We start from the raw sequence: 14456 nt of genomic DNA on the forward strand, positions 1-14456 counted from the left end.
TTTGGTCCCGACCGCTCCATATCGCCATACAGCCTTCAGCCTCTGCAGAACTCGGTTCCACTGACAATGGGTTCTTGTGCATCACCAGCGCCCCCCCCCCCCCCCCCCCAGCCCCCCCCCCCCCGGCCCCCCTCATTCCCCCCACCCCACAACATTAGCCCCACCAAAGGTAGCCATGCCATTAGCCATGTTAATTTTTTTTGTTGTTGAATAGGACGGTAGCATAGTGGTTAGCACCATTGCTTCACACCTCCAGAGTCCCTGGTTCGATTCCCAGCTTGGGTCACTGTCTGTGCAGAGTCTGCACGTTCTCCCCGTGTGTGCGTGGGTTTCCTCCGGGCGCTCCGGTTTCCTCCCACAGTCCAAAGATGTGCAGGTTAGGTGGATTGACCGTGATAAATTGCCCTTAGTGTCCAAAATTGCCCTTAGTGTTGGGTGGGGTTACTGGGTTCTGGGGATAGGACGGAGGTGTGGACCTTGGGTAGGCTGCTCTTTCCAAGAACCGGTGCAGATTCGTTGGGCCGAATGGCCTCTTTCTGCACTGTAAATTCTATGAAAATAGGGGTCAAGGTTTATATTGGCGACTTTGGACAGGGTGGACTGGATGACTGTCCCAACTCAGTCTCGGGACTTTCCTCCCGTGCATGTATTGTGTGTGACTGTTTGGCGTGCACAGTCACAGTTCGGTCTAAGATATTGCTTGGTTTTAACTGTAGTGGGCCTGCTGAGATTTGTGGCGTCTGAGCCACAGCGTCTGAGAAATGTCTGGTAGCCGCCTGAGTCCACCGTATCACAAGTTTAGTCGGCGCTGAACTAACTGGTTCAGGCCTGTAGAGCAGGAGCAATTTCCCCCCAAAACATGATTCTGTCCACTCCGATGGTCGCAATGTCCGCGAGTTGCTGGGGAATTTCTGACACTCGATGTTGGCAGTCAAGAATTGCCCCTGTGGAGAATTGCAATCAGTTCCAATGAGTGACCCTCATTATCACTTGAAAATGAAAATCGCTTATTGTCACGAGTGGGCTTCAATGAAGTTACTGTGAAAAGCCCCTAGTCGCCACATTCCGGCGCCTGTCCGGGGAGGCTGCTACGGGAATCGAACCGTGCTGCTGGCCTGCCTTGGTCTGCTTTAAAAGCCAGCGATTTAGCTCAGTGAGCTAAACCAGCCCCTTAAACTTCCCTCATTACCCTCATTATTAAGCCAATCATTGCTTCTGATAACCATTGAATGCCAGGAACTGCCACATCATAAAATTCTAGAGTCACAGTGGCACAGAAAGAGACCATTCGGCTAATTGAGTCCATGCTGGCTCTCTGGAGAACAATCCAGTTAGTCGTTCTGTCTAGCCCTGAAATTTCTTTACCCTCAACTGCCCATCCAATTTTCTTTGAGATCATTGATTGTCTCCACTTTTACCTCCCTCATAGGCAGCGGGTTCCAGCTCACTATCACTAACTGTCTGAAAGGTAGGTCTTCCGCTCATCCCCCACCTACGTCTCTTGCCCCAAACTCAAACCTCCGCCCCTGAACCCTTTTGCCATTAGTTAATGAGGGGAAAAAACTTTTCTTCATCTCACCTATTTAAGCCTGTCATAAAGTTGTACATCAAACCTCCTCACTGTCCAGTCCTGTCCCCACCATTGTCAGGTCCTTTAGGAGGCCAATGGCCTCCCCTCAAACTACGGGCCTTGTAACAGATGGGGGGGAGGGAGGAAGAGCCCAGGACTGCACCACTGGTGAAGACCACCCAAAGAGCTTGATGACGGGTGGGTGCAGGGTTGAGAACTTGGCTGGACCCTGGGCGTGATGCCTGTTGAAGCTTGGCCAAGCTCAGATGGATTAGTTAAACCTCTAGAATTTGACAGCACTGGTGAGGTAATTCTTGGAAGCAGGGAGAAATGTTGTCAACACTGATTTGGATGTGGTGGTGTGAACGGTGCCATCGTACGAGGGAACATTGATTCATCCGGACCAATCCCATTGGTTGTTTATCAGGCAGCAGAGTTGCTCGATGAAGCTACTCTTGCCTTGCGCTATTTTAAGGGCTTTTTTGATTAGATTTACTGCGCGCTCCAACTTGCAATAATTTTGTCAGTAAATATGATGTTGGATAACGTGGAGTTATTGTGTTGCAGTAAGGGGGGGGGGAAGTACTACAATCAGGACTGGGGACTGTGTCACGCTTGAGAACATTATAATTACTGAAACTGCAGGAAGCAATAATTAACGGTTGTGGGTGTCAGCGTCGACGTTTCTTCTTTCTGAGTTTCAGCAGCAAGAATCATTAGAATCCCGACAGCGCAGAAGGAGGCCATTCGGCCCATCGAGTCTACACCGACCCTCTGAAAGAGCATCCCACCCAGGCCCTATCCCCCAGTCTATCCCTGTAACCGCACCTAGGGGCAATTTAGCACGGCCAATCCACCCAACCTGCACATCTTTGGACTGGGGGAGGAAACGGGAGCGCCCGGAGGAAACCCCACGCACACACGTGGGAAGAATGTGCAGACTCCACGCAGTCACCCAAGGTCAGAATCGAACCTGGGTCCATGCTGCTGTGAGGCAGCAGTGCTAACCCTTGTGCCACCGTGAAAGAGATTGCCTCTGCTGCTTAATGCCAACGGAGACCAGTGATGCAAGCTGGCTTTCTTATACCTTGTAGGAGTCGAGCCTGGTAACACCCTCGCCTTTACCAGGTTAACAGGAGTCTTTCGCAACCTCTTCTGCTCAGAACATGATTAATGGGTTCAGCCAATGATTGTGTCACATCTGTTGAGGCTAGTGGAAAGTGAGAGTTACACCCAGTGTTCGTATCCTGCGCTGGCGAAGCTGTGAACTTCGAGACACCACAGAGGGGAAGCCTTCTCCTCTACAGAGTCTAATTCTAGGCTCTTCGCCGATCTAAACCAGAGTCAATAAGAGTGATTGGCAATCTGACTGTAGTTCTCTACACAGGGAGAGTCCATACTTCCTGTTTGTGGTTCCTGCAGCAAACAAAACTCAGTCTTTATGTTTCGGGGACTGTCATTGTTGGCGTTCGACGTCTCCCAGAACCCGAGAAAGAGTGGAGTGTCTTATCCATGATCTCACAATGGGGTTTCCAACTCTCCCAAGATTGCCCTCCAGAAGGGCAGCACGGTGGCGCAGTGGTTAGCATTGCTGCTTCACGGCGCCGAGGTCCCAGGTTCGATCCCGGCTCTGGGTCACTGTCCGTGTGGAGTCTGCACATTCTCCCCATGTCTGCGTGTGCTTCGCCCCCACAACCCAAACATGTGCAGGGGCCAGATGGCCTACTCCTGCTCCTGGTTCTTATGAACTACACGCCTGAATAGGTAGGCCAGAGGGTCGATTGGAAATTGGTCCTCCGGCCTCGTCAGGCCGATGCTGCGCTGGTCTCCGCCTGAGCGATGAGATCATTGTTGGGTCTAATTGGCGGAGAGGGACATTCCGAAGTTGTGAAAGGCTTACTGTTGGATTATCCGTCGGCGTGATCGTCCGCTTCGCCGGAGCGGTCCCGCGCCCGGGGGTTTCCCGACGGCGTGGGGTGCCCACAATGGGAAACCCGGCCACTATATAACTAATGCATCGAGCTGCTTCCAGCCCTGGCCATGCTGGTGTGCACAATGCATGCAGGTCAGTGGTTGCCCGTGTGCGTTGGGAACATGTCGCCTCCTGTCTGCCATCGAGTTCTTTTTAAAAGTCAGCTATTCAAACCCTGTCTCCTTTCAATGATGGCCCAGCAGTCAAGGGAAGCAGCTATTTCCAGCTGCCATCTGTCTGATTCATTCAGTGATTCTCTGTAGGGAAAGGGGTTCAACAAGTTTGCAAGAGGATGGTCTGGTGTATAAATACTGAGGTGACAATTGGTCGAAAGTTCCTCTGTCCAAATGAGCTTGCTTCCTGTGTCACCCCAGGCACTGAACAGTGCCTCCCGCTGGCGTGTCAGTATTGATTCCCCAACATCCCTAAAACTCTGTCCGAGAGTTACACATTGAGAGAAACACATTGCTGATATCTCCACAGATAGCAGGTATCGCGCACCGCTTATTGCTTAGACATACAGTGATTGTGGTTCTCGAAAGTGTAGCTGGGGCCTACCAATCTCTATTATGTTGCTCTCGACTCGGTCTAATGCTCCCACTCTACAATATGCTCTCTGTCTCCGCTTGTCTCGCTCTCTCTCTATCTCTATCTCTGCCCTGTTTCTATAACCTGCTTTTCTATAACCTGCTTTTCTATAACCTGCTTTTCTCTACTCGGTTGTCCTTATCCGTACCGTCCTCTCCCTAACATGCTGCTTTTCTATGAAATGTAAATAAAGATACTGCATTAATATTAGGTTCCAAAGTGATAAATCATTCCTTTCAAAGTGAAGTGCCTGTACTATTTGCAGGGAAAACCGCTCGTTTGAACGCAGCAGGATCCCATGCAGCCGCAATCTGATTTTTAGTTGAATCTCGAACGTGCACAGAATCCCTTGCTCTTCTTTTCATAGGAACGGCCGATCTGTTGGACGAACATCTTATCCAAAGAACCGTCTGTTGACAGTGTAACGCCCCCTCAGTGCTGCACAGGTCTTATCCAAGGGTGTCCACTGTCCATACTGCTGTTCTTACCACAATATTCCAGGTCAGAAGCGAGTGTGTTACCAGCTGAGGCAGCAGCTGTATCCTGTCCTTTTCACTACAGCGGCACTCTCGCTGTGTAGTGCCCCCAAAGTGTTGTTCCTCTGCATTGCAAAAAGACTTGCGTTCGTATAGCGCCTTTCACAACCTCCGGACGTCCCAAACCATGCTGAGGTGTAGCCACTGTTGCAATGTAGGGAACGCAGACATCAAATTGTGCACAGCTAGCTCGCACAAACAGCAAGGCAATTGTGACCTGTTTGTGCGATTGTTGGTTGGAGTAAATGTTGGCCAGGGCATGGGAGAACTCCCTTGCTCTTCAATATACTGCAGTGGGACATCCTCCTGAGAGGGTGCTCAACTTAATGTCCTACCTGAACGTTGGCACCTCCATAGAATCGTAGAATTTACAGTGCAGAAGGATGCCATTCAGCCCATCGAGTCTGCACCGGCCCTTGGAAAGAGCACCCTACCCAAGCCCACGCCTCGACCCTAACCTAGTAACCCCACCGAACCTTTTGGACACCAAAGGGACAGTTTAGCCTGGCCAATCCACCTAACCTGCACATCTTTGGACTGTGGGAGGAAACTGGAGCGTTCGGAGGAAACCCACGCAGACACGGGGAGAACGTGCAGACTCCGCACAGACAGTGACCCGAGGCCGCAATTGAACCCGGGACCCTGGAGCTGTGAGGCAGCAGTGCTAACCACTGTGCCACTGTGCTGCCCTCCAACAGCGCCGCACTCTATCAGCGCTGCCCTGAAGTGCATCCAGGTGAAATCTCCCTCTTTTAGAGAAGTGTCGCCTGGAATAGATGATGTTACAATAAAACTATTGTGGGACCTGTTGTAAATCATCAGTCACCATCACATAGTCGAGGCTGGGAATCTAACGAACTGGTTTAAACAGACTGATAAAAGAGTACAGTTGTGTAACAAAGAAGTCAAACTACACAGCACGTTATCATTTAGGATGGCAAGTCGAACCAAGGCCCCAACTGTTGGATGTTAAAGATGTCACCGCATCACTTCAAAGATGATTAGACCGGTCCCAGCTCTGGGTCACTCTCCATGTGGAGTTTGCACATTCTCCACATGGGTTTCGTCCCCACAACCCAAAGATGTGCAAGGTAGGTGGATTGGCCACGCTAAATAGCCCCTTAATTGGAAAAAATGAATTGGGTATTCTAAATTTATTGTTAAAAAAGATGATTAGGCGAAATTCCTTAGGCAGCAGATTCCAAACCCATGGCTGCTATCATCTAGAAGGAGCAGGGCAGCAAATACCTGGGAACCCCACCACCTGGAGGCTCCCCCTCTAAACCATTCACCACCCCAACTTGGAAATATATCGGCCGTTCCTTCACTGTCACTGGGGTAACATCCTGGAACTCCATCCCTAACAGCACTGTGGGTGTACCTACATGCAGGGACTGCAACGGTTCAAGAAGGCAGCCCACCAGCACCGTCTGAAGGGCAACTAGGGATGGGCAATAAATGCTGGCCTAACCAGCGTCGCCAACAGCCCGTCGAAGAATTTTTAAAAATATATCCCTGATATCATGGAATTTATAGAATCATAGAATTTACAGTGCAGAAGGAGGCCATTCGGCCCATCGATTCTGCACCGGGTCTTGGAAAGAGCACCCTACCCGAGGTCAACACCTCCACCCTATCCCCATAACCCAGTAACCCCACCCAACACTAAGGGCAATTTTGGATACTAAGGACAATTGATCACGGCCAATCCACCTAACCTGCACATCTTTGGACTGTGGGAGGAAACCGGAGCACCTGGAGGAAACCCACGCACACACGGGGAGGATGTACAGACTCCGCACAGACAGTGACCCAAGCCGGAATCGAACCTGCGACCCTGGAGCTGTGAAGCAATTATGCTATCCCAATGCTACCGTGCTGCCCGTGTTCGCCAACAATTATTCCTCATACAACGGCACTATTAAAACAAAAAGACAACATCTGGGAACTGCTGTTTGTGGGATCTTGTGCACGCATGGACCACTACAATTCCTGGATTACTAATAGTGACTACACTTCCCAAAAGTATGGTGCGTCCTGAGGTTGTGACAGTGTGATGGAAATCGTTCATTCTTCCAAACCCCTATTCTGGTTGATGGTGGAATGGGTCCAGTGTGCGCAGAAACCGATAACCAATTCAGTTATTTCTGTGAGGAATGATTGTTATTGTGAGATTTTACTGAGTTGGAACATTCCGGTAAATCTGGTGAGGCTACAGGGAGGTGGAGAGCCAAGCCAATGATAATATGGAAGTTTAGAGAGCAGGCGACCATTCGGTACCGACCTCCAGCGCAGACCCTCCACACTGGCTTATTATTTATTATCGTTACATTATCCGGATGGATTCAATCCCCACATCTGGTCTGCAATCCTTTAAATACATTGGGGCTTGTTCTGGCCGTGGGATTGCCTGTCCCTCAGCAACAGCAGTGTGAGGGAGCGACAGCCAATTATTAAACAAAGGAAAAGACTTGCATTTATACAGCCCCTTTTACAGTTATCAGACCCATCCCAAAGTGTTTTACAGGCAACACACTTCTTTGGTAGTCTAGTCACTGTTGGAATAAAGGAACCGAGGCAGCCAAAACACAGTTAGCTCCCACAATCAGCAGTGTGATCGTGTCAGAGAATGTTATAAAGAGGAATGCGGAACATATCAGAGCGTGTTACAGTGAGGGGTGTGGGGTATATCAGGGTTACAGTGAGGGGTGTGGGGTATATCTGTGTTACAGTGAGGGGCGTGGGGTATATCAGTGTTACAGTGAGGGGTGTGGGGTATATCAGAGTGTTGCAGTGAGGGGTATGGGGTATATCAGTGTTACAGTGAGGGGTGTGCAGTATATCAGTGTTACAGTGAGGGGTGTGAGCTATATCAGTGTTACAGTGAGGGGCGTGGGGTATATCAGTGTTACAGTGAGGGGTGTGGGGTATATCAGTGTTACAGTGAGTGGTGTGGGGTATATCAGAGTGTTACAGTAAGGAGTGTGGGGTATATCAGTGTTACAGTGAGGGGTGTGGGGTATATCAGAGAGTGTTACAGTGAGGGGTGTGGGGTATATCAGAGAGTGTTACAGTGAGGGGTGTAGGGTGTATCAGAGTGTGTTACAGTGAATGGTATGGGGTATATCAGAGAGTGTTACAGTGAGTGGTGTGGGGTATATCAGTGTGACAGTGAGGGGTGTGGGGTATATCAGGGTTACAGTGAGGGGTGTGGGGTATATCAGGGTTACAGTGAGGGGTGTGGGGCATATCAGAGTGTTACAGTAAGGAGTGTGGGGTATATCAGTGTTACAGTGAGGGGTGTGGGGTATATCAGTGTTACAGTGAGTGGTGGGGTATATCAGTGTTACAGTGAGGGGTGTGGGGTATATCAGAGTGTTACAGTAAGGAGTGTGATGTATATCAGAGAGTGTTACAGTGAAGGGTATGGGGTATATCAGAGTGTGTTACAGTGAAGGGTATGGGGTATATCAGAGAGTGTTACAGTGAGGGGTGTGGGGTATATCAGTGTTACAGTGAGGAGTGTGGGGAATATCAGAGAGTGTTACAGTGAGGGGTGTGGGGTATATCAGGGTTACAGTGAGGGGTGTTGGGTATATCAGGGTTACAGTGAGGGGTGTGGGGTATATCAGAGTGTTACAGTAAGGAGTGTGGGGTATATCAGAGAGTGTTACAGTGAAGGGTATGGGGTATATCAGAGAGTGTTACAGTGAAGGGTATGGGGTATATCAGAGAGTGTTACAGTGAGGGGTGTGGGGTATATCAGTGTTACAGTGAGGGGTGTGGGGTATATCAGTGTTACAGTGAGGGGTGTGGGGTATATCAGAGAGTGTTACAGTGAGGGGTGTGGGGTGTATCAGGGTTTCAGTGAAGGGTATGGGGTATATCAGAGAGTGTTACAGTGAAGGGTATGGGGTATATCAGTGTGACAGTGAGGGGTGTGGGGTATATCAGAGAGTGTTACAGTGAAGGGTATGGGGTATATCAGAGTGTTACAGTGAAGGGTGTGGGGTATATCAGAGTGTGTTACAGTGAAGGGTATGGGGTATATCAGGGTTTCAGTGAAGGGTATGGGGTATATCAGAGTGTTACAGTGAAGGGTATGGGGTATATCAGAGTGTTACAGTGAAGGGTGTGGGGTATATCAGAGCGTGTTACAGTGAAGGGTATGGGGTATATCAGGGTTTCAGTGAAGGGTATGGGGTATATCAGAGAGTGTTACAGTGAGGGGTATGGGGTATATCAGAGAGTGTTACAGTGAAGGGTATGGGGTATATCAGGGTTTCAGTGAAGGGTATGGGGTATATCAGAGAGTGTTACAGTGAAGGGTATGGGTATATCAGAGTGTTACAGTGAAGGGTATGGGGTATATCAGAGTGTTACAGCACGGGATGTGTGGTATGTCAGAGAGTCTTACAGTGAAGGAAGGAATGGGATGTATCAGTGTGTTTAAAGATACATGTGAGGCATGTAGAAGGCTCTGGAAAGTTACACCCAATCCCCCAAGAGTAGAAACTAAAGTTATGAATCCTTCCACTGCACTCTGTTCCTCCCCATCCCCCACGGCCCTCTTTTCGTACCTCATTTGTGTCTTCACTGCCAGGGAGGCAGAGGGGGTTGGTAGTGAAGATCGGAGGGAACATATAAACTTGTGGAAAGGGTGTTTGTCACAGTGATAAGGCTACTGAGCCTTGAACTCTGTATCTCTCTCTCTCTTCTCTCTCTCTCTCTCCCCCCCCACCCCAAGTTCAGAGCTGGAACAGTCAGGGAATCGGTCGCGATTTCCTTGCCAGCTCTGTTCGCACCGCCCCCTGTTTTTCTCCTTTCTTCAGTCAGTGCCATTCTCATGTCTGCCCCAGGTCGCTGACGCTTATTGTTTCCAGCTGTTGGCCTCTTGCTGTATAATGGTCTTTTTGTTGCCTACTCTCTGGCTGCCAGGACATTTAAAGCTGGAATCTGCTCAGAGTGACTCCCTGGTCGATCATATCTCTGGTATATGTGCAATTAAAACCTTGAAGTGGCCACGATGGGCACTGTTTTTTATGTTGTGTGGATGAGTGGAAAGGGAGCTTGTTGGTGCTAAATAACTAGGTCACCTATTTAATTGGTGTCTGCTTCAGGTTTGTGACTGCCAGTACATACTGGCAACATTGAACGAATGGCCTGGCCTTCGGTTCGGACTCGTGTCACCTCCCATAAGCGTCTGGGAGCAGATCGATGGGCCGAGTGGCCTAATTCTGCTCCTATGTCTTATGGTCCTCTTGCCCCTGTCTTTCTCCCCCTTTTTACTGGCAGCAGAACTTCATTTTCCATCTTATTCGTTCAAGGGATGTGCGCATTGTTGGCATGTCAGCATTAATTGCCCATGGGCGGCACGCTAGCACAGTGGTTAGCACAGTTGCTTCACAGCTCCAGGGTCCCAGGGTCGATTCCCGGCTTGGGCCACTGACTGTGCGGAGTCTGCACGTTCTCCCCGTGTGTGCGTGGGTTTCCTCCGGGTGCTCCGGTTTCCTCCCACGGTGCAAAGATGTGCGGGTTAGGTGGATTAGCCACGCTAAATTGCCCTTAGTGTACAAAAAGGTTGGATGCGGTTACGGGGATAGGGTTGAGGTGTGGGCTTAGGTAGGGTGCCCTTTCCAAGGTTCGGTGCAGACTCGATGGGCTGAATGGCCTCCTTCTGCGCAGTGGATTCTATAATTCTGTGATCCATAATTGCTCTTAATAATGGTGATGGGGGGGGGGGGGGGTCGGCATGGTGGCGCAGCGGTTAGCACTGCTGCCTTGTGGGGCTGAGGACCCGGGTTCAATCCCGGCTCTGGGTCACTGTCCGTGTGGAGTTTGCACGTTCTCCCCGTGTGTCTGCGTGGGTCTCACCCCCACAACCCAAAGATGTACCAGGTAGGTTTGCCTGCGCTAAATTGCCCCTTAATTGGGAAAAGAAGAATTGGATACTTTAAATTTATCAAAAAAATAAAAAGTGAAGTGTCTTTTTGAACCGCTGCAGTTCAGTTGGTGTAGGTACCTCCCACAATATCCCATAAACAAGTGATAAAAACCATTATGAGGACAGTGCAATGGTACGTTCTACCTGATTGGTGCAAATGAATTGCCCAGTGGAAGTTGGCTGATATGGTGAAAAGTTCTCCCTCATTATTGATTGGATAGCTCAGTACACCAACAGATAAAAGCTTTGCTGGCTGCCTAGATACATAGTCAACAAGTCAGCAATTTCATTTACATTTGGCATCTGGTTGAAATAATGCTCCTATTCTTTAATGCTAAAGGTCGCAGTGAAACTGAACACGATAGCTGGTCTCCCACAGGAGCTACTGAATGGTTCTGCAGAGTTTGGGAGTCAGGGATTCGCCCGCCTTTCAATACAGTTCTCTGCACAAATGGGGTCTATTCATGTAGAGCCTGAAGAGCAAGCTGCTCAACTGTGGGGAGTCTCACATCTGGGCGAACATTGACCTCCCTGCGAATATCAACACCAGCAAACGTCACCATGCTCCCAGGACCCTCCTGTGAATGCTGACAAGCACTTGGAGTTGCAAAATTTCCAGTGGCCTAGATTTTTGCAGTGGCAAAGTTGTGAAAATGGCAGAGGAGATCAAGACGAACAAGGTACCCAGCATTTTCACAAGGGTCACAAATGGGGCCAGCTCAGGATTTGGACATTTGCATTTCACGGAGGCAGTTGCCCGTGTGAAACAGCAGCTGCCCTATTTGATTTCCGTTAGCTGGAAGTGGGAAGCACAGTGCGTGCAGATTAGACCCGGTAGAAGCTGGTCTTTTGGAGAGGTGGGATGCCCTTTTTGAAGAGATATGACACCCTTTGGATATGGTCCAGGGACACCTTTGGGAGAGGTCAGGTGCCCTGTCATGAGGAAAAGATGCTCTTTTGGAATTGTTAAAAGTTGCCATGAAGGTGTGTTAAAAAGGCATGAACTTCTCAGAACTGTCAAGACACCTGTCAAAAGCAACTGTCAATAGGTGCCAAAGCAAATGTCAAGCTGTTAAGGCATTTAAAACATCTGCCCTTTAAATCTTGGGGCAGGGCGAACGAAACAATGTGTGGAGTGTTTTTATAAAATGCTTGCTGTTTCACGGTTTATTGACATAAACCTGAGGGTTGTCATTACTGGATTAATGCTGCATGACTGATTTCACATTTTTCCATTATCACAGTGGAGTGCCTGGCATTTCACACCTTCATTGACAGCTACGAGTGGTTATAGACTCTTGAAGTAGGACTATGAATTTCAATGTTTGTCTTTACTAAAGACTCAGCATTTGAATGAAAGGGACTATGTCGTTGAAGGAATGTTAATGTAGTGAATGGTTCTTATGGTAGTGCGTGTTTTTTTTTCAACAAAAATTTAAGTTAGAACTTTATTTAATCTCAGGGTCCTGTCTTTGCCCATGGTGGACACAGGGTAAATTGGCCTGGAGGGTGTAAGTGCCAAGTATGGTGGGTAAGGAGCATGGGTTGGAACTAAGCTGGCATAGGGGCTATGAAGGGCCAGCAGGGTGGATAGAGAGGCATAGTTTGGCATGGAAGGTATGAGGAGCCATGGGTTGGCATTGGTGGATGGTGGGGAGTGTGTGTTTTGGGGATTGAGGGACTGTTAGGGGTGAGAAGGACTTGATAAAATCTTGGACCAGCTGGCGATTCACCCAGCAGGCCTTCTGTCCAGCACATTTCCACACCCAGCAGCTTCCTCATTATTTCTGGAGTCACCGATCTCCATTTGCACCCACTCTCTGAACCGGAAATCTGACAATCGGGCCCAGTTTTATAGGCCCCCCTTACAGTATGTGATTCATCAGCCCATGTGGGGGCACTTTGTAGACCGTGACCATCTAGAGCTTAGGTACACCAGTGCGAGGACCTCCAAAGGCCGCGAGTTAATGATTTGAATTCGGGTCTGGGGTGACGATACTACAGTATTCAGAGTCATTTTAGGTGTTGATCTTCATTCTCTGTCAGCACTTTTGCCTCTGAGTCAGAAGATTGAAGGTTTAAGTATTACTCCTTATTACCCAGGTTTGATGCTCTAACTGCAGTGCTGAGGGAGTGCTGCACAGTCGGAGGCACTGTCTTTCGGATGCGATAAGCTGAGGTTCCGCGAGTAAAGGATCCCAAGGCTGTCTTTGAAGTGGAGCAGTGGGTGGAGTTCTCCCCGGAGCCTTGGCCTACACTTTGCCCCCCCCCCCACTCCGTGTCACTAAAACGCGCCTGGTTGCCCTCGCATTGCTGCCTGCGGGATCTTGCTGTGCTGCTTCGTTTCCTGCATTACAATAGTGACCTCACTGAAGTTGGCTCTAATGTGCTCTGGGGGTATCCTGAGCTTGTGAAAGGTGCTGCATCAATCAAAGTTCTTCCTTCACTCCTCCAGGTCTGTGGAGTAGCTGAGTTGAGTACAGCCCCTACGGAACTGTCACAGAACACGTCAATGTAACGACCTTCACAGAAGCCGCTGTATCCCTTGGACTCGAGATAAACGCAGACGACTGAGCTTGGTAAGAAATACCTACGTCTATACATTCGCAAAGGTGTTGACAGCAAGATCTGTGATTCCCGCTTGCTCTGTTAAGCCATCCCCCGTTTAGGATTTGTGTACCAGAGATGTGAATCAATCTGCACGCTGTCCCATCCAACCTTTGATCCTTCCTCTCGTACTGGGCAACCTCCTATTCCTACCCCTTCCTGGGCCGTAACAGGGTGACTCCTCAATCGGACTGAGAGTGTCATGGCGTCAAAATTAAGGGCACTATTACCCAGGGACTGGAGTGTACACATGAACATGCTTCCCCTAACCCATGGGATGACAAGATATGGGAATGGCGGAGGGCGAACGTTTGCGAATGTGCTTTGCAATCTCTCAGATGATCCCAATTATCCCAGCACAGCTGCCGAGTTATATTTATAGTCCCAGCTCGTAGCCCATCGACCAACAACCCCCTCCCGCCCTCCCCCAAGACGGTGTCCATGGTAACAACACCACATCCTTAATTAAGGTTGGAGAGGCGGAGCCACAGGCTTTGCTGCGGGAATGAACATTTCCTGTTATAATTACAGTAGCTCATTGATGATCCAGAGTCTGTGAGAACAGACGTCAGAAGGGAGCCCAGGGCAGGGAGAGACACCTCACAAACAGAAGTTATATCATTGCAGAGGGAAGGCTGTGGAGGGGCTTGCCTAGCACAGGCACCAGGGCCTTCGATTAACGTGGAGGAACTGGAGAAGGGTTGTTTTCCTTGCAGCAGAGAAGGTTAAGGGGAGATATTAATAGGCCCATTAAAAATTATGAAGGCTTTTGAGAGGCTAAATAAGGACAAATTGTTTTCACTGGTAGGAGGGTGGGGGAACCAGAGGATACTGATTTAAGTTACCTGGCACCATCACTAGAGGGGAGATGAGGAGAAATGATTTTCCACAGCGAGTTAATATGATTTGGAATGTACCGCTCGAAAAAGCTTCAGTCGTAACTTTCAAAAATAAATTGAACGATTACCTAAGAAGGAAATATTTGCAGGCCTGTGGGGAAGGAGCAGAGGAGTGGGACTAATTGGACAACACTTTCAAAGAGCTGGCACAGGGATGGTGGGTTGAATGGCCTGCTTCCCTGCTGTAAGATTCGATCAGCATCATTTCAGGATTGAAAGCGGCTCCAACATCTACCAGATCCAAAGGAGATTGGGGTATCCTTACGCCTCGCTTGACTTTTATATCCCAGTGCCAGGTTTATAAATTAGTATAAAGTTGCTGACACTTCAATTCTTGGAA

The 14456-nt window shown here is 49.2% G+C and overlaps 1 protein-coding gene across 3 annotated transcripts in view; it reads left to right on the forward strand.

Moving 5' to 3' along the window:
- Positions 1-14456, forward strand: part of kank2 (KN motif and ankyrin repeat domains 2) — a 155780-nt gene that overhangs the window by 48688 nt on the left and 92636 nt on the right. For all 3 annotated transcript variants that reach the window (XM_038784671.1, XM_038784675.1, XM_038784674.1), the window contains exon 2: positions 13066-13189. The gene's annotated coding sequence lies outside the window, so the exon portion shown is untranslated. The remainder of the gene's footprint in view (positions 1-13065; positions 13190-14456) is intronic.

This window comes from Scyliorhinus canicula, chromosome 25 (assembly GCF_902713615.1).
Source record: "Scyliorhinus canicula chromosome 25, sScyCan1.1, whole genome shotgun sequence".
Lineage (NCBI taxonomy): Eukaryota > Metazoa > Chordata > Chondrichthyes > Carcharhiniformes > Scyliorhinidae > Scyliorhinus > Scyliorhinus canicula.